The 19,346-nt window shown below is 36.1% G+C and overlaps 1 protein-coding gene and 1 non-coding gene across 8 annotated transcripts in view; both read left to right on the plus strand.

The window, feature by feature from the left end:
- Positions 1-19,346, plus strand: part of ZBTB20 (zinc finger and BTB domain containing 20) — a 903,174-nt gene that overhangs the window by 408,156 nt on the left and 475,672 nt on the right. For 2 of the 7 annotated variants that reach the window (XM_056109446.1, XM_056109445.1), the window contains exon 1: positions 17,392-17,727. The exons of the other annotated variants lie outside the window; for them this stretch is intronic. The gene's annotated coding sequence lies outside the window, so the exon portion shown is untranslated. Of the gene's footprint in view, positions 1-17,391; positions 17,728-19,346 lie in introns of those variants that run through there. 7 annotated transcript variants of the gene reach the window in all.
- LOC130018755 (U6 spliceosomal RNA) lies at positions 10,542-10,648 on the plus strand. The gene has a single exon (XR_008791628.1). It is a non-coding gene; the product is annotated as a U6 spliceosomal RNA (small nuclear RNA).

The raw sequence follows: 19,346 nt of genomic DNA on the forward strand, positions 1-19,346 counted from the left end.
TTTATTTCTGCCAAAGCCCACATGTGTTACATGAGCTCAAGGAAAAGGGGTGAAATAAAGAGAAAAGTGAAATTTAAAAGGAACAAAACTGACTTTAAAAGCCTAATAATACTAATAAATCTCAACCTGATCACAAACCTTTAACATATCCATGATCCTCAACATGAAATCACTCACATTGCCACCAAGTAAATGAGAATAATATATTTTTTCAAGTAAAGAAAGGATTTTAAGGAAGAATACTGCACTCTGTAGCAGTACGTATTTTTACTCTAACACATGAATATTTCCAGGAGAAGCATTTGTGCCCAGGACTGCATCCCAAGCCCTGGCCAGTGGCACGTTACAGGGTGGGGGGGCAGGGGGGAAGTTACTTATGAATCAGTACAGCCATGCTTTGTTCTGCTTGAGTGTTTTAATAGAGCAAGTGTAATATAAGGATCAGGTGGGCTCATGGGAATGGAACAAAAGGTTTTGTAAAATTAAAGCAAAATAATTATAGCTCTAGGTGCAAAGCGAGCATACTCCAGCAGTTGATAGCAAGGACCTGCTCAGAATGGGGAAGGGAGGAGGCATGCTGGAAGTTTTTTTCTTTTTTTTTTATTCACTAACAAAGGCTTTTAATAGGTAACAGTTGTAAAGTGTCTTTGAAAGTAATTAATGCACCCACACAAAAATTTATTAAAATGAAAATTTAAGGAATTGTCTAAAATGAATTAATTAACAAAAAAAGAACATCATGCCTTTCTTATTTTTTAAAGAAGGAGAGAAGGTTAAGCAAAGCAGATTTTTTGTGAGATTGCATTTTAAAATCTTTGGGGTTTGTTTAATATCTGAATAGCCCCCAAAGAGAGAGTTGGCGGGATTTATTATTACCTACCCCTTTTAGAAAGACTAAATTGGGACAGACTCAGAATGGGTAATAATTTGCTGTGCATGAGCCCCTCAAAATTGTATTTTCTGTGAAATGAACAAAGTTTTAAATAAGTTTACTGAGATCTTATAGGAACAAAGAGCACTGTTGAGAACAGAGGTAGGCCATTGTGTTTTCTCCTCTGGTTATCTCCACCCTCGATGCTCTTGACCAGCAAATAAAACTCTTCTGCCTGTTGCAGTCTCATGAAAGATAAAAGGAAGGCAGCAAAGTATGGGGTGACTTTTACCTTAATGTATTTTCTGTCTGTACCGAAAAATAAAATAAATTTGCCCTATTTCTATAAGAATTTTAATCATTATATTTGTTTTTCCTCCTATTTTCTGTGTATTACTTCATACTGTGTTATAATTATAAAGTAGAATATGTACGTCCTGCTGGGAATTTACCCTTTACTGTGAGAATCATTTCTGGTTAATTACTAAAATACCCAATTTTAGCATGTTGTTAGCACCTCAAAAAGTTTCAGGTTTTGAACTTGAGTAAATCTTCAGGGGTCAACTACTTTACACCTTCAGACACACACACACACATGTGCATATATACATATTCAGAAATCACTGCCTTTATTTCAGTTTCTTGTGTGTTTTTGAGGTAAGAATAGGACAGTGTAAACATTGTGAATATGAAAGAAAACTAAGTTTGGAAGGTATATTTTTTAAAGTGGTCTGGTGATATATAAAAGTAAAAATAAGTAATTGAGGTTTTTAAAATGATTTCTATTTAATATGTGTTCTTAAATCCCATGTTATTTTGCTTTCTTTTGGATATGAATTTTGAAAGAAGGAAAATCAAGAAAAAGGTGTCTTTGTTTTCATAATGATGGTTTTTGATCCAACTCTTTACCATGTAATTTTAAGCACACTATCTTGTCACTATTGGACTGCAATAGTATACTACTTCTCTAGTGCTTCTGTAATTAATGATTGATCACTAATTTAGCATCCTACAGCATCAGAATTCCTTGTAGCTTACAAAATCATATGTTTGGGTTAGTTTGACTGATTTTTCTCTACTCTAGTTTCTTAAGACCAAAACCAAGGTGTCAGGTGCACACAATGCTCTCAGAATAAAATACTTCAAACCTTATCAGTAATATCTAGTGGCTGTGCTGGCTCATGGAGGCTATCCTTGGAAACTTGTGGTTGCCCCTTAGATCTTAGAACCAATAAAGGTACCTTGAGTCATTATTAAGCATGAAATCTCGATGAGTTATCTTTCTGCCATATCTTTTTACCATAACCCAGCCAGAAAAATAATGGTTCTAGTATTATTAGATTGAGCCATCTTTAGTATTTATAATCCTTTTCCTATTTACATTTTCACAATTTTAGAGCTGAACAGATAGCACAGGGGGGTGAGGTTCTTGCCTTTCATGCAGACGACCCACGTTCAGTCTCTGACACCCCTATGCTCCACCAAGCCCACCAGTAAATATTCTTGAGCACATCGCCAGGAAAGGCCCTACATAAAGCCAGGCATGGGGGAAAAAACTCATCATCGTCATCATCATCATAAACAAAAGGTTCACAATTTTAACTATATTTACAGTGTTCCTGTTCCATATAACATAGTACACTATGCCATGTACTAGGGTTGTACTAGTCATTACAGTTACTGAAGAGTTGATAGAGGTAAAATGATTTTGCCTATTTTTGAGAATTATTTAGAGGAACTCTCTAGAATTCTCTAGAAGAAAATAGATAGATATGGAGAGTACTCTGAGAATTTTATCTTGCTCTAGAAACAAACTACTCAATATCAGTAATTATTTACATAGCTAATATATTTTCCTTTAAAATTTAAATTTGTGTGCTTATATATTTTAAGGAACTTGACAAAGATATTTTTTCAGCAAATCACTGAAAAATGCTGTGTGAATATAAAGGTGTAGATGGTGTTTCTGCTGTGTGTTTTGGGGCCCCCCGAGATATGTTCCCAGAAGTGTCATTTCTGGGTCAAATGGGAGCACAATGTCTAGTTTATTGAGGAATGTCCATATTGTTTTTCAAAAAGGCTGATCAGTCGGCATTCCCACCGACAATGGATGAGAGTTCCTTTCCCCCTACATCTGTACCAGCACTGGATGTACTTGTTCTCTTTGATGTGTACTAGTGTCTGTGGTGTAAGATGATATTGTTGTTTTGATTTTCATCTCCCTAATGAGTAGTGATGTAGACCATTTTTTGTGTGCCTTTTGGCCATTTGAATTTATTCTTTGAGGAAGTATCTGTTCATGTCTTTTCCCCATTTTTTATGGGTTTGGATGAGTTTATTGCTTCACCATTCACATAGCCAGAATCTGAAAACAACCCAAGTGCCTGAGAACCGACGGCTGGGTAAAAAAACTGTGGTAGATCTACACAATGATATACTATACAGCCACCAGGAAAAAATAAAAATTTGTGAAATTTGCTTATAAATGTATGAACATAGAGAGTTTTGCGCTCAGTGAAATGAGTCAGAAGGAGAGGATGGGCATAGAATAACTATACTTATTTGTGGGTTATAAGAAAACATAGTATAATACTGATATCCACAAACAGAAAAACAGGGTCCAGGACTGGAGCACAGTTGAAGACTTGCCACAAATACGTAGGGCAAAGAGTGTGGGCATGGCAGAGGACAGTTAGGGTAGAGAAGGGATCAGTATGACTATAATAATCAGAAATTACCAGTTTTGACAAGAACTGAGTGCTGAAAGAAGGTAAAGGGACATACTTGATAACTTTTTTGCATCTTTATTGCATAATATAATTTCCAAAAAGAAAGGGTGTATATGTGTGTGTGTAAGAGAGAGAAAGAGAGAGAGAGAGAGGGAGAGAGAGAGAAGAAAAAGAGAAAGGGACATTGGTGGTGGGAAATGTACAGTGGTGAAGGAATGGGTATGGAACATTGTATGACTGGAACCCAATCATGAACAACATTTTAATTGTGTGTCTCACAGTCATTCATTTAAGAATAAATAAATTTAGATATTAAAAAATCACTGAATAAAACAACTTACCCACATGGACCTGAATTACACTGGAAGTTCTCTGCGCATGTGGTTAATGGTTTATTCTTTAATTTCCTTTAATTTCTTATAACATTCTAGAGCCATCATGAAGACCAAACCCTGGAAGGAAAATAGGACAAAACATAATCCCGAAAGTAGGATTACTAAAATATTAGTAGAAGTATTTCACAGAGATATCCAAAATAAAGGATGTGATTTTTAACTTCCCAGGAAATAGAAGAATCTTATCTTCGACTCTTCTCTGGAAGGGTGTGATTGATTAAATGAAGGCATGATATAGTGCATAGTAAAATTAATTAGCTAGGTGTCAATGCTTTGATTCAAAGGTTGGCAGGTTGGGCTAAGAATTCAGTAGAATTCAAAATAAATAGGTACTTGATTAACAGTTGAAAGTAAAGAGGAAGTTCCTAATACTCCGGAAAAAAAGGGACCAGAAATAAATCTTGTGGTTGAAGGTGAGATAAAGAAGGAACCAAGGTCAGGGCCAGAGAGATAGTCCAGCAGACAGGTGTGTCTGCCCACTGCCCCCAAAAGGAAACACCATCAAAAGGTGGCCTCAGGTGAGGATATGGAAAATTTCCATACTTCATCGATATGTTCAAAGTGGGTTCTGCACTGACCAAGCAAGCGGAAACATAAACAAATGGGACTACATTAAACTAAGAAGCTTATGCACCTCAAAAGAAACAGTGACCAAAATACAGAGAGAGACTATGGAATAAGAAAGAATATTTACCAAATACCCATCTGTTCAGGGACTAATGTCCAGGATATACAAGACACTACTAGATATGTACAAGAAAAAAAAACTCCAATCCTGTCAAAAATGGAGAGAATAAATGAACCAATCCTATCAAAAATGTGGAGAAGAAATCAGCCGAAGCTTCCTCAAAAAAGAAATAAAAATGGCCAAAAGGCACCTGAAAAATAAAAGCTCTGCATCACTAATCATGAGGGAGATGCAAATCAAAACAACAATGAGATATCATCTCACACCACAGAGACTGGCACACATCAAAAAGAACAAGAACAACTAGTACTTGCATGAATGTAGGGAGAAAGGGACTCTCATTCATTTTTGGTGGGAATGCCAACTGCTCCATCCTTTTTGGAAAACAATATGGGCATTCCTTCAAAAATTAGAAATTGAGCTTCCATATGAACCCTCAATACCATTTCTGGGAATATACCCCAAGGGTGCTAAAAACTCAGTAGAAATGACATCTGCACCTGTATCTTCATTGCAGCGCTGTTCACAATAGCCAGAATCTGGAAACAACCCTAGTGCCCAAGAACTGGTTAAAGAAACTTTGTTCCATCTACACAGTGGAATACTATGCAGCTGTTAGAAAAGATGAAGGCATGACATTTTCTTTTAAGTGGATGGTCATGGAGAGTATCATGATAAGTGAAATGAGTCAGAAAGACATAGACTGACTCTACTCATTTGTGGAATATAAAATAACATGAGACCGACATCCAAGGACAGAAAAAACCAAGGGCCACGAATATTACTCCATAGCTTGCAACCTACCTAATGAGCTGGGAGAGAAGGCAGCTAAAATAAAGAAGGGATCACTAAGTCAATGATGTTTGGAGGGATTGTTTGGGATGGGAGATGGGTGCTTAAAGTAGATAAAGGACCAAACTTGATAGCCTCTCAGTATCTATATTGCAAACCATAATGCTGAGCGAGGTTCAGTTCCTCTGCCCCTCTAGGAAAGCCTGGCAAGCTACCGAGAGTATTTCGCCCGCATGGCAAAGCCTGCAAGCTACCCATGACGTATTCAATATGCCAAACACAGTAACAACAAGTCTCAAAATGAAGACATTACTGAGCCCGCGTGAGCAAATTGATAAAAAATGGGAGGACAGTGACAGTGAATGCCCAAAAGTAGAGAGAGAGTATGGGGGGAATTGTCTGCCATAGAAGCAGGGGGAGAGTTGGGGATACTGGGAACATTGCTGGTGGGAAATCAACACTGGTTAAGGGAAGAGTGTTCTAATACTGTATGGCTAAAACTCAAATATGAAAGCTTTATAACTATCTCATGGTGATTCAATAAAAAAGTGGATTCTGATGTCCATGATATAAGGATTGCTTTTAATATTGAGAGAAATGAAAGTGAATATACTTAACAGCAATTTCTGTTATACTCTTTCCTTAAGAAAGTAAATAGTTCACCCCTGTCATCTACCACCTAATCTGTTTTAAATAAAACTTGTATGTTACAGAAAAAAAATGTAAAAAAGGAAAGTAAAATTTCCAGCCCAAACACTAATTTCCTAAGTGAAAACAGAAAAAATAAGGACAGTAAAATTATAAAGCTCCAGCAACTAATCTTTGGCCTCTAATTACAGCAAAAGTTTGAAAATATACTCATTTTAAAAAATCATGTCTTCTATTTTGGTAAATCTGATTCAGTAACTCACTATCAACTAAGAAGAATGACTAAAGGTAGAACACACACTTTATTTCAAAATATATTCTGTGTTCTTCACATATTGATATTCAGTTTATAAATTATTTTCAGTATATGCCACTACTTATAGCAAGAGTAACCCTAAAGTCCAAGTTTAATTTGACACTGTTTCACTTGTTTTGTTTTGGTTTTGAGTTGGAGAGAACACCCAGCAGTTCTCAGGGCCTGCTTATGACTCAAGTTTTGAGATCGAAGTCACTCTTAGAGGTTTCTGAGAACCACTGGATATTGAACCAAAGCCTCCTGCATGCAAAACGTGCTCAGATAATTTATCTATCTCTCTAAGGGTATTTTTAAACAAGATAAACACTTTAGTTCAAATATACTTATATATGAGTATATGCATATATAGACATATATATACACACATATGTAGGTATACATACATTCAAGTCCATATATAAAAACAAATGAATATGTTTAAATTGATCTATGTGCACCTCTGTAATTGCTCATAAAAACTGGCTAACTATATATCATGCAAAATCCTGACATTGGAAAAAAATCACAGATATGTACTTAGTTGTGGGATTTATATAGCATTAAAAAAAATGGGATCCCTGAATTATTATTTATGTTCAAAGAATTATTTTGAGAGACTGTGGGGTAGCAGAAAACTTACTAGGTAAGTATGAAAACCCCTGAGATCTAGCTTTTGTTGCATGTTAAATATATGATATCAAACATGTCACCTAATCACTTTAACCTCACTTTCTTACCTAATGTCCAAATCAGCTGAGCTAAAGCTATTTTAAGTCCCTTTAAGTAGGATGGCTTTTAAATGCTGTTGTGTACATTAGACCTAATGTTCAAAGTCAGGGCAATATTACGTGACAGTGCCCTAGCAAAGGATAAAGTAGAATTAATGGTTAAAAGTGTGCCTAGCTGCTAAAAATTATAGATCTTGCTATATAATTTTCTTTACTTTTGTTAATTTGATGTTTTAGTAAAGCAGTAGTTCTTGTTCTAAGTTTAAAAATAAAAACAACAAAAGGGGTTCAAAGCCAAATGAGATAACCTGTTTTTGATGTTCGGTTGGCTGGTTTGTTGGTTTGTTTTTAGTTTCCAAGTCCATATTCCCACCTATTTATTTTGGCTTGGTTCAGATTCTAGAACCAAAAATTCTTCACAGCAAGCTAATAGATGGTGGGAAAGTTCTGGATCAGAGACCAGAGATGAGTTTTTTGAAAGTGTACAGCAGAATTTATCTGTGTGTATTACAGTGTATAGCACTGTAACACTGTCCTCCCGTTATTTATTGATTTTCTCGAGCAGGCCCAGTAAAGTCTCCATTGTGAGACTTCTTGTTACTGTGTTTGGCATATCAAATATGTCATGGGTAGCTTGCCAGGCTTTGCCTTATAGGCAACATACTCTCAGTAGTTTGCTGGGCTCTCCGAGAGGGACGGAGGAATCGAATGCTGTCTGCCCTGCAGGCCTTCTGCAAGGCAAACGCCCTACCACTGTGCTATCACTCCAGCTCACATTACAAAGTATATCACTTGATCACTTGATATCCCGTTACTCATCGATTTGCTCGAGTGGACGCCAGTAATGTCACCAGTCATCCCTTTTGCGTGCTAGCGTAGCCCAATGGCATCTGCTCATTCTAGGAACACAAAGAGCCTCAAACCAATCATTCAGGGTCTTGATGAAGAGGTCTGACCATCTCGTAGGTGGGCGTCCACATGATCTTTTTATATCCCATGGAATCCAGTCGGTAATGGCTCTAGTCCAGGGGTCATCTCTAAATATTATTACATGTCTAGCCCATCTGATTTTCGATGCCTTGGCAAATAGTCACGATCACGACCATCCTGTTGTTCGTCGATTGCCTTGAGCAGGCCCCAGTTACGTCTCCTTTGTCCTAGCCCTGAGATTTTTTAAAAAGTGCCATATTCAAGGCTCTTTCAGGGTTAGGAGAATGAGACCTATCATTGTTACTGGTATTTGGCATATTGGGTACGCCACGGAGAATTTGCCAGACTCTGCCGTGTGGGCAGTTACATTCGGTAGCCAAAATTTTTTCCTGTGAATTAATTTAACACAATTAGATTTATTTTAATTATTTAGTTGTTTATAATTGATATAATATATAAATTATACTATGATATTATTTTGGAACATTAAATTATTTTAGAGATGTGGGAAAGACCATGTTATTTTTATGAAACAAAGAAGAACTAATATTATAGTTTTGACCATCTTTTATAACAACTTTTATTACCTAAAATTAAATAGTTCCAATCAATTTTTTATTTCACTCAAAATTATCTTTTTAAATGTAAGGAGTTTGGAAAATTTTGAAAAGATGATTTTGTTATTCAGGACTTTTGTTGGCAGCTTAAAATGTAGCTAAGAGCAGAGTTTATACCTTATTCTTGTAGGATTTAAATTTTCCAGTTGGATTGACTTAGCTGTCAAAAAGTCAAGTTGATTTTTCTTTTCCATGATTAAGTTGATAATTGACTGCATAAAATGTTAAGAACAATTAGGAGAAGTGAAAATTTAAAGTTATTCAACACCCAAACAAATTTTACAAGGCTATTTTCTTATTTTTTTAATAATTTCTTCAGAGAAGACATTGTATAATATTAGAAGCTTCCTGTTCGTGAACTATTTCTTCTTTGACCTATACATCATAACTGCTTAGCTTACACTTAAAGGGAAAAAAGTTCCAACTCCATTATTGAATTCTTTTAAAATAAAAGTCAAGGTATATATATGAACTCTTCAAAGTGCTAGTTTTAAAGACAGCTTAAGTTTTACACTACATGTTTAACTCATTCTAAAAATATAGGAGTTCTGCTCTCTTCCTCCAGCGCAACTCAGGTCCAGGTCATTTGTCATGTTGACTTCTTGACCTAGGTACACATAACTGTTGCATTCAGAGATGGTCGTTCCATTGAGAGCGAATGGAACGTCAGGAACAAGACCATTTCTCATAAACATTGTCTTCATGAGATTCAATTGTAGTCCGACCTTTCCACACTCCTGGTCGAAGTCGGCCAGCATTTGTGCCACTTGGCTAATGTTTGGTGTTATTAGAATGGTGTCATCAGCAAAGTGGAGGTGGTGTAGTTGCTGACCGTCTATCTTCACTCCCATTCCTTCCCATTTCAGTCGTTGCATGATGTTCTCAAGGGTGGCACTGAAGAGTTTTGGTGAAATGCTGTCACTCTGCCAAAACCCTCTCGACATCAATGATCACTTCCTTGTAGAATGGTGAGATCCTGGTAGTGAATCCGTAATACAGCTCACGGAGGATCCTGATGTATTGAGCTTGAATGCCTTGATTGACTACGGCTTTAATGACCGCTTCCATTTCAACAGAATCCAAGGCCTTCTTCAAATCAATCAATGAACGTTAGACAGAGTGGCATCTTGAACTCCCGAGATACCTCAGTGAGCTTGGTTATCATGTGGATTTGGTCGATTGTGCTAAATCCTTTGCGAACCCAGCTTGCTCGCATGGTTGTCCTTTATCTTACATCACTGTCCTCCTGTTGTTCATCGATTTGCTCGAGCGGGCCCAGTAACGTCTCCATTGGGAACTTTGTTGTTACTGTGTTTGGCATATCGAATACATCACGGGTAGCTCTCCAGGCTCTGCCATGCGGGTGAGATACTCTCAGTAGCTTGCCGGGCTCTCCGAGAGGGGCAGAGGAATCGAACTTGGGTCGGCCATGTTGGCTGTGTGCAAGGCAAATGCCCTACCACTGTGCTATCGCTCCAGCCTTTATCTTCACAAAATTACAACAAAACTATTTCATATACTATTTATTTCTAAGTAGTGCCCTTCTATGCAGGTATTATCATCTATACCAACAAATTTTCTTGGTACTTATTTCACCTTCACTTGATCATATATTTTAAACAAATTTAATTAATGTGTATGTGGTTTGCCAGTCAAATTCTTCTTAGAGGTTTGAAACTCATTTTTCAAAATGTCTTTTGTAGAATATATATCACTTAACCTTTTTATTAAAGGTATTAATATCTTGCTGAATTTGCAAAAAGTTAAAAACCTTATGTTCCATGTAAATGTTACCTTGATACTACTCAAACATTGTACCGTTTATTTGTTAAAAACAAACTTATACCTGTGCTCGCTTCGGCAGCACATATACTAAAATTGGAACGATACAGAGAAGATTAGCATGGCCCCTGCGCAAGGATGACACGCAAATTCGTGAAGCGTTCCATATTTTTGAATGCCCAAGAACAGATGACTAGTTAAAGAAACTTTGGTACATCTACACAATGGAGTACTATGTAGCTGTTAGAAAAGATGAAGTCATGAAATTTACATACAAGTGGTACAATATGGAAAGTATCATGCTAAGCAAAATGAGTCGGAAAGAGAGGGATAGACATAGAAAGATTGCATTCATCTGGGGGATATAAAGTAACAAAATAGGAGATTAATACCCAAGAATAGCTGAGATCAGCACCAGGAGGATTACTCCATAACTTAGAGGCCAGCCGGGTATCCTAGAGGAAAGGGCAGTTCAGATAGAGAAGGGAGCACCAAATAAAGGATGTTTGGAGGATCCTCCCAGGAGGGGAGATGCATGTCGAAAGTAGACTATGGACTGAACATGTTTGCCACTCAATGCCTCTTTTGCAGACCACAACACCCAAAAGGAGAGAGAGAACACAGGGGATTGCCCTGCCACAGAGACAGGGGGGATGGGGGGATGGGGGTGGGAGGGATATTATCCATGGTGGTGGAAAATGGGCACTGGTGGAGGGATGGGTATCTGATCATTGTATAATTGAAACCAAAGCACAAAAAATTGTAAATTTACAACTGTAAAAAAAATAAAATAAAATAAAGGGAAAAAAAAGAAAAAGAAAACCAAAAAAAATATATTTTGTGCATGATTTAACTTTTATGTAATGTATCCCTTATTATCAGTGTCGTTTCTCAATGCATCTGTGACAATGTCCCATTGACTGATGGCTTGAACAATATAGACATAGTGTCAGAATTCTCCTAAGTAGAAGTCCAAGATCAAGGCAGTAGCAGGATAAATGCCCTCTGAGGACTCTGAGAAGGAATCTGTTCCAGGCTTTATCCTAAATTCTATTGTTTTCCTGCAATTCTTCAGTCTTCTTGAGAAGCATCTATGTTTCTTTCCTGAATTCTTATGGAATATTCTCTTGCCAAAAAAGAGAGGAAGAGAGAGAGAACAAGAACGAGAGAGGAAGAGAGAGGTAGATGGAGACAGAGACAGAGAAACAGAGAGAGGGAGAGAGAGAACTAGAACGAGAGAGGAAGAGAGGTAGATGGAGACAGACAGAAACAGAGAGAGGGAGAGAGAGAGACAGGGACAAAGAAAGAGAGAGAGAGAGAGAGAAGTTAGAGGGAGCTGTGAGAGGACCCTGCAGGAATGTGGTATTGCAAAAATGAGAAGTGTTTCTGAACGGTTCTTGTTCTTAAAGCACATACATAAAATTTCACTACCCCATTAATGACTACATTTTATCTTGTATATCATTAAATAACCCACTCAAAAAAATTAAGAAAGCGATAGCACAGCGGTAGGGCCTTTGCCTTGCACGCAGCCAACATGACTGACCCGAGTTTGATTCCTCCGCCCCTCTCGGAGAGCCTGGCAAGCTACCGAGAGTATCTCGCCCGCACAGCAGAGCCTGGCAAGCTCCGCGTGACGTATTCGATATGCCAGACACAGTAACAACAAAGTCTCCAATGGAGACGTTACTGGGCCCGCTCGAGCAAATCGACGAACAACGGGAGGGCCTTTACTTTACTTTATTTTTTTTTCATTGTTGGGATCTTGAATATACCACAAACATATAGCCAGTTACATAAATAAAAGGCAGTGTTATTCCCTTTCGGTAGTCTTCTTCACTTTTATGTAAATCTGTAAATATGCTTAGAAATATTTGCTTTAAATATGCCTTGATATTTTAAATCAAAGCATAAGTAAAATATTTTAATTACTATACATATTTTAAAATCAGCATTTTTGACTTAGCTATAGTGGTTGTAAGTTTATTGTACATTATATAGAGACTTTGGTTTATATCTTACTCATTTTGTTGAAAATTTTAATAAGTTACACAATAGTTTCACTATTCTAAGACAGTTTTGATAAAAATATAGACTTGGTTGTACCCATTGTATAGTTAAAAATTGGAGACTTGAGGGACTAAATTTGTTATCTGAGATTTACAGGGTTTTAGTGTCATTTTACCAATTTGATAGACAGTGTCATTTTGACAATTGAGTTTTAGGGCATTAAGGTATGCACTATGAGATGATTAAAATATTTTATTCACATTGCCTTCATAATTGTGTTTAGGTATAATAGAAAGACATAAATCTGAGATAGAGGGAAATATTTAATGACTTGAAACAAATCATACAGTAGGGTCACAGGATTGCTGATAAGATCTTGGACTCTCATTCTGTGAACTAGCTAGGATTAGTTTTCTGACAAGAAATATTTTCTTTCTTTAGGGAATCTAAATTTTCACTTTTTGAAGGTTGAAAATGTTCACTAGTAAAGCAATGCCTCAAGGGAAAAAAAATGTTTGAGAAACTTTTACTTCCTACCAATTAGGATTTTGTCTGATTTCCTCTGATTGGGAAATCTGCAGGATTTGGAAAGCTTTGGCTAGAAATTTCCATCTTTGGAAGGTTCTGGCTAGTTCTTATCCTGAAGGAATCCTCAAGGGAAATTTTCATATATGCATGCAAGTAAAAAGAAGAGACTTATTAAGGCCTGCAGTGACCTTTTGATGAAGAAATTCCCAAAAGGAAATTTTGTTTAGAATATTCCTTATGACCAAGCAAGTAAAATTGGGTTCAACTAGTATATACCACATACTTTAGGTCAAGAATTAGAATTGGCTGGACTTAAGCGAGAACAATAAAGAAGGAAGTATGTAGACAGGACTTGAAAATACCTGTCATTCAAGAGAAGACTGGTCATTAACTCTGAAGTTGGCAGTGTGGGGTTATCTAAAGAAAGCTTATAATCGTGCTCAATTGTGGAGTTCCAGTGAATGCCAGATTAGATTTTCCATCTCTATTGAATAAGATGTAATATTATTCACTTGAGAAATAGTTTTTCTATTTCCCCACTACAATGCTAAATTCTTGTATCATCTATCTCTGTTTCATCTGTTAGATCTGTTTTTTTAAGCAACCATTTCAACTATATTCTCAACATTCTTAATGGAAAATCTGCTTACTACATGTCTGCTTTAGCTAAGTCTTCTATACACTTATTATCTACAACAGGTTCAGAATATATGCAATTTTTGGTGCAGAGATAAAAAAGTTTCGTTATATGTGTTATATTTTAACTCAGAGTGCTTTAAATATTAGATGTTGTGCACATAATACAGATGCTGGTTTTTATGCTATTAACCTCTGCTGCATTATCTACTTTGATTTTCACAAGAAACAATTTTAAACATAAGAAAACTGAATTTGGTGATTCTGATTTGACCCAGGCAACACGGCCAGCAATCGGTTACACTAGAATCACGCAGAAGAATTTCTGACTCACAATCCCCCCCTCTCCATTTTACACTACTCACACTGTACCTAAACATGCAGAAGATCCGACTTACCTCTCATGAGTCTGTATAGAGTGCCATACCATGTGATTTTGTGATGCCAGAGTGTATCACCTCATTCTAGCTGGTTGCCCATTTGTTTCCCTCTACAGCCTATTAGCCTGTTGGTACCACAAACACTGTTGTTCATCCTTAGTTTATGGAACATACCTCTTAGTAGGTGCAGAATTTAGCTTGCCCATCAAACTGACATGAAACACCTTAATTTCCTATACTAAAAAATATTATTACAATCATTTTAGGTGACTTTATCAGTATAAAATGATGAAATTGATTTGGGATTGATATTTGGATGGCCATATTATTATATATAATGGATACACATGCTGCATATTTATTAATGCCTATGAGTTACATAATCTATTAAATAGGTACAATAAAGTGAATTATTTCATAATGTTCTTTGCAAATATTTATGGTGGAAGTGTTTTAGGCTATACCCAGTGGTGCTCAGAAGCCAATCCTGAATCTGCCAAGAGGTTGTTCTGATTGTGCTTGGGAGGACCATGCTCAGTGCCAGAGATTATGCCAGCATTGTCTGCATACTAGGTAAACCCATGGACTATATCTTGGCCTTATAATCTTGTGAAGAGTAAATGAATTTATATTCCTTAAATCAGGTCCTAGCATATAAAGCATTGTCAGGATTGTAATTATTATTATTTATGAACATTATACAAATAAAAAACAATTACTAATAAGTGGTGTATGACAGGATTCAATAAATGACTATGAAATTGATCAATATGTATCAGCTTTTAATGCTAGTTTATCTTGTTACTGGTCCATGATAAAGTAGCTTCATTTTTACCTCACACTGTTGCGTTTGCCTTGCACGCAGCCAACATGGCCGACCCAAGTTCGATTCCTCCACCCCTCTCGGAGAGCCCGGCAAGCTGCTGAGAGTATCTTGTCCACACAGCAGAGTCTGGCAAGCCACCCGTGATGTATTGGATATGCCAAACACAGTAACAACAAAATCTCCAATGGAGATGTTACTGGGCCCGCTTGAGCAAATCGATGAACAACGGGAGGGCCTTTACCTTAAATTTAATACAAAACAAAATTTTCAATTTCGATTCTATACTTCCCTGCCCTCAGCCAACCTTAGTTTGGTTCCTGGCACCTAAATGGTCCCCTAAGCCCGCAAAGTTTATCCCTGAACATTGTTTGGTATATCTCCTTAGAACTGTAGTACTGTCCTCCTGTTCATCAATTTGCTCGAGTGGGCACCAGCAACATCTCACAACAAATTGTGAGACTTGTTACTGTTTTTGGCATATCAAATACATCACAGGTAGCTTGCCAGGCTTTGCCGTGTGGGTGAGATACTCTCGGTAGCTTGTCGGGCTCTCCAAGAGGAGGTACCTCCTTAAAAAATAATTATTTTGAGGTGATTGGGTATCTTGCATTTCCTCCCTCAGGACTCCCTAGAGTGTGCTCTCTGACTTGAATTATATGTGTGGCTACTAAGTGGATGTAGATTTTTTTCTCTAATTTTAATGCTTATACTGATATGATTTACCTTATGGCACAATGCAGAATATGCATAATAGGAGAAGATCAAAGGATGCTAAAGAAACAAAGATTCATACATTATGAATGCTTCATTTTTGCTCCATAGCTGATGCACAGTAAAAGTGAAAATAGAAGTTGTTGCTCTACGAGTTGAGATGCTTCATATTTTGAGGTGATTTCTTAATTTTATAGAGGGATAATATTTTATTCTATAAAATTTATTTTTAAATTCTACAATGTTTACCTTTATGGCTCTGAAATTATCAGGCATTAAATCTAAGAGCCCCTAGCTGGAAATCTAAATTAATATGAGTTGTAGAAAGACTCAAATGTTCTCTCTTTCCTGGAGAGTTCATTCTGCCACTGATATTCTTGTTCTATTCTTATGAACAACCCTTTCATCACATATCTCATACTTGTACTTATAATCGTGTCATTATTCATGTTATGTTGTGTTATAGTTTTCCTTTTAAATATGTATCTTCTGATTTAGAACCAAACTTCAAAACTGTGGGTCATTACCTCATAAAAGGGTCAAATAACTAAATGTGAGGTTGGTAAAAAAAAAATGGGCAGTTGTAAAAGGTTTCTGAATATGCAGTGACCATAATTTAATTCAAAATAATCCGTGTAAAAAATTCAAGGTGTTTTTGGCAGTGTTTTTTATGTGTTGCATTTTCCAGGTGTAAAGGAGTATCAAGTGGAAAAAGTTTAAAAGAAAGCCCAGTCTTAGAGTCCAATGTCTAAATTGTGGGCTTTCACTATAGGGTTTGTGCCTCTTTAGCTGTGGATATACAACATTATTTAATTCCTCGGATAGGGGAGGTGATTGATATATGCATATCAAATATATTAATCAATTTATCCTTCACACAATTAAATTTCTTATATCTACATTGATTGCCTCAAGAATTTGTGAACCTGCGAGCACTACTTATGCACAGAACAATGTGTTTCTGAATGTCAGTAACTTTGAGAAAATTTTTGTCGCTTTGAGAAAACTTTCTAATCTTTGAAAAAACGAATTGCATGTTCATGATGTTTGTTTCTACTGTGAGTGTCACTTTTGCACTTGGACTCAAGCGTGTTATCATGTACGTGTTGCTTTGTTGAACATGCTTGTGAAGCCTTATTTTCATTTGCATGTTACCTATTTAGTGGATTTGTTCAAGAACATAACCTCTGTATCAAAAAACAAATGCATGGTTTGTTTCAGCGAACTGAGTCTTAACCCATAAAAAATATCTAGCTACTTAATGTAGTGTTTGGCATGTAACTGTTTCAATAAATGTTTGTGGAATGCATGGACAAATCAGTTATCATTATTAACTATTGCAGATTAGGTATGAAACTTTAAGAAATGGATTGCAATTAAATACACAGTATGAGACAGCAAGAATGTAGTAAAGCTTGACACATATTTTTTCTGTGCTTCTACACTGTTATACAGACTCGCTGAGAAGTGTCATATATGTCTGATTACTCAACTTTACCATGCAGTAAACTTCTGCATTCTAGAGGCTAGAGACCTCTTTTGTAAATGTTGTTTGTCGTAGGAATACTATGTTGGCATTGAGGAGGCCTTAGCAGATAAAGTGAAAGAACATATGGCCACCATGTGAATACAAATTGGTGGACATAACATGGTAATTCAGCTTAGATGTCCTGTATACTGTAAACTGAAAGAGTTTGATTAGAGGTGTTTATAAACGGCGTCTGAGTTCCCCCCATGCTCCTCCCTACCCTCTTTCCTCTGTAGTTTGATCGTCCTGAATCATAGCCACCCAGCGTCCCGGTCTCACTGAGTTATTTGTTAAAGTGGCCAGCGTGAGGAATTATTAATTAAAGCTAACAAATCACTCTGACGAGCTGTGCCCTGGCATGGTTGAAGGTTGATTGGCGAAAGTGTTCTCCTTTGGAGAAAAGACTTTTTGTGCTCGTGACGCAGTCAGAGACGGATTATTGAATATGCAAGTTAGAAGAAAAATCACAGGACAAGCAAATTGAGTATTTACTGGCAAATAATTGCTCTCTTAAGCTGTGGCTCTCTTCCTAAATTCTTAACATTCCCGAGGGTTAGAAAGAAACAGAAAAATGCATCGGTACAGAGTACATTTGAAAAAAAATACATAGACTGATGTTTCAGACTTGTGCAGGTAAGTGTGATTGTGCGTGCATGGAAAATGAAACAGCAAGGGAAAGTAAGGGGGAAATTTTAATCTGGTGGTGTTTTTCAATCAATTTGTTGTTTATTAGAATTCTACTCGGAGTATTTCTAAGTTGACTGTGAATTTAGTTTCACTGTTGCATTTATTGTGAAAGTTAGAGAAATGAGCAGTTTGCTCATAGTTTCTTTCTGTCTTAACAAACTGAAGGTTGTTTCTATTTTGATGGATAATTGTAAACTTTGTGATATATTGTGGATATGAGTATAAAATTATTGTTTGATTTCATGATCTAAAGAGATTTTCTCAACATTGTCAGTTATGACCTCTCTTAACACGGTCCCAAATACCCTGGAGTACTGCTGTTGCATTTACTTTCAAAGTTAACTCTGTTTTACATTAGTACCAAGCTAGTTCTTCTTCAGAATTTCCAAACGAAGATTATAATTTTGAAATACTTAAATGCGATATTTCTGTAATAACCAAAGTGATTTTATTGTCAGTTGTGTGATCTAAAATGTTGATCAGACTACTGAGGTTTCTAAACATTGTAAGATAAATGAGTCTAGTTTAGAAGCTTTTTTCCTAAAACAAATTGAAGTACATAAAATATGCTAAATGTAGAAATAAAGACTCATTGTGACATAAAGAAACAGAGATACTCCCCTAAATGCAACTAGGTTATATGAGCAGCTCTACCAACACCCATTTATCTATCTATCATGAATTTCATATTCTTTGAAAACCTGGAAAATGCTTTTTTATTGACAACAAATTGTTTTGGAAATGAGAATAATTGGCTGGAGAAGTAGCAATTTAGGATTTAATAACTATGAATAACATGGATTTAAAGCAAAAGCATAAACATAATTTAAACTAAATTAACTTATTAATAATTGCAAGTGCTTTAACAATAAAACATCTACATGATAGTGCAAATAATAGAAATAATAATTAAAATGTAAAATCTGGCAGTCACCCAGAAGTTATATCAGAGAATTTTCATGTTTTTAAATAAAATTTAATATTTAAATGTAAAATAATTTTAAAATACAAATAATTAAAACTTATATTTTTGCTTCTCAACTATTTCTTGAACCTTGCAATGTTGTGCTAACTAGATTTTTTTATATGTCCTGTTTTGTTAAAAATTATAGTTTGTTCTAATATGTAGTGTGAAACTCATGTAGAAAATATATTTTAAAGGTTAATTTTCTTCTGGCTCATGTTCTGTCCTCAGATTTAAAGAGGCATCCCCTTAAAGTTTCTTGTGACTATTTGAGGCCATAATTTGGTCCATTATTTTGAAATAGCAAAAGGGACATTTAAAGCATATGTTCAGAGACTAAACCATCTGCCTGCTTTATTATGAATACCGCAGAATTTTGAGAGCTTGGAAAGCCTCAAAAATTAAATGAGTTCTATGCAACACTAAGAAAAAATACATCACTTTCATTTAAAAAGCTATCTTGTGACCACTTAGTATTGTTGAGTATTTCATTACTTTTCTGGAGGAAACTGATAGTATATATTTTTGATATATAGAGAATGAATATAATTAGTGACATGAACCTATAGCAAAATATGGTAATGTTTTCTCTTTGATTTAA

The sequence above is a fragment of the Sorex fumeus genome, unplaced genomic scaffold (genome assembly GCF_029834395.1).
Source record: "Sorex fumeus unplaced genomic scaffold, SorFum_2.1 ptg000265l, whole genome shotgun sequence".
Taxonomy (NCBI): domain Eukaryota; kingdom Metazoa; phylum Chordata; class Mammalia; order Eulipotyphla; family Soricidae; genus Sorex; species Sorex fumeus.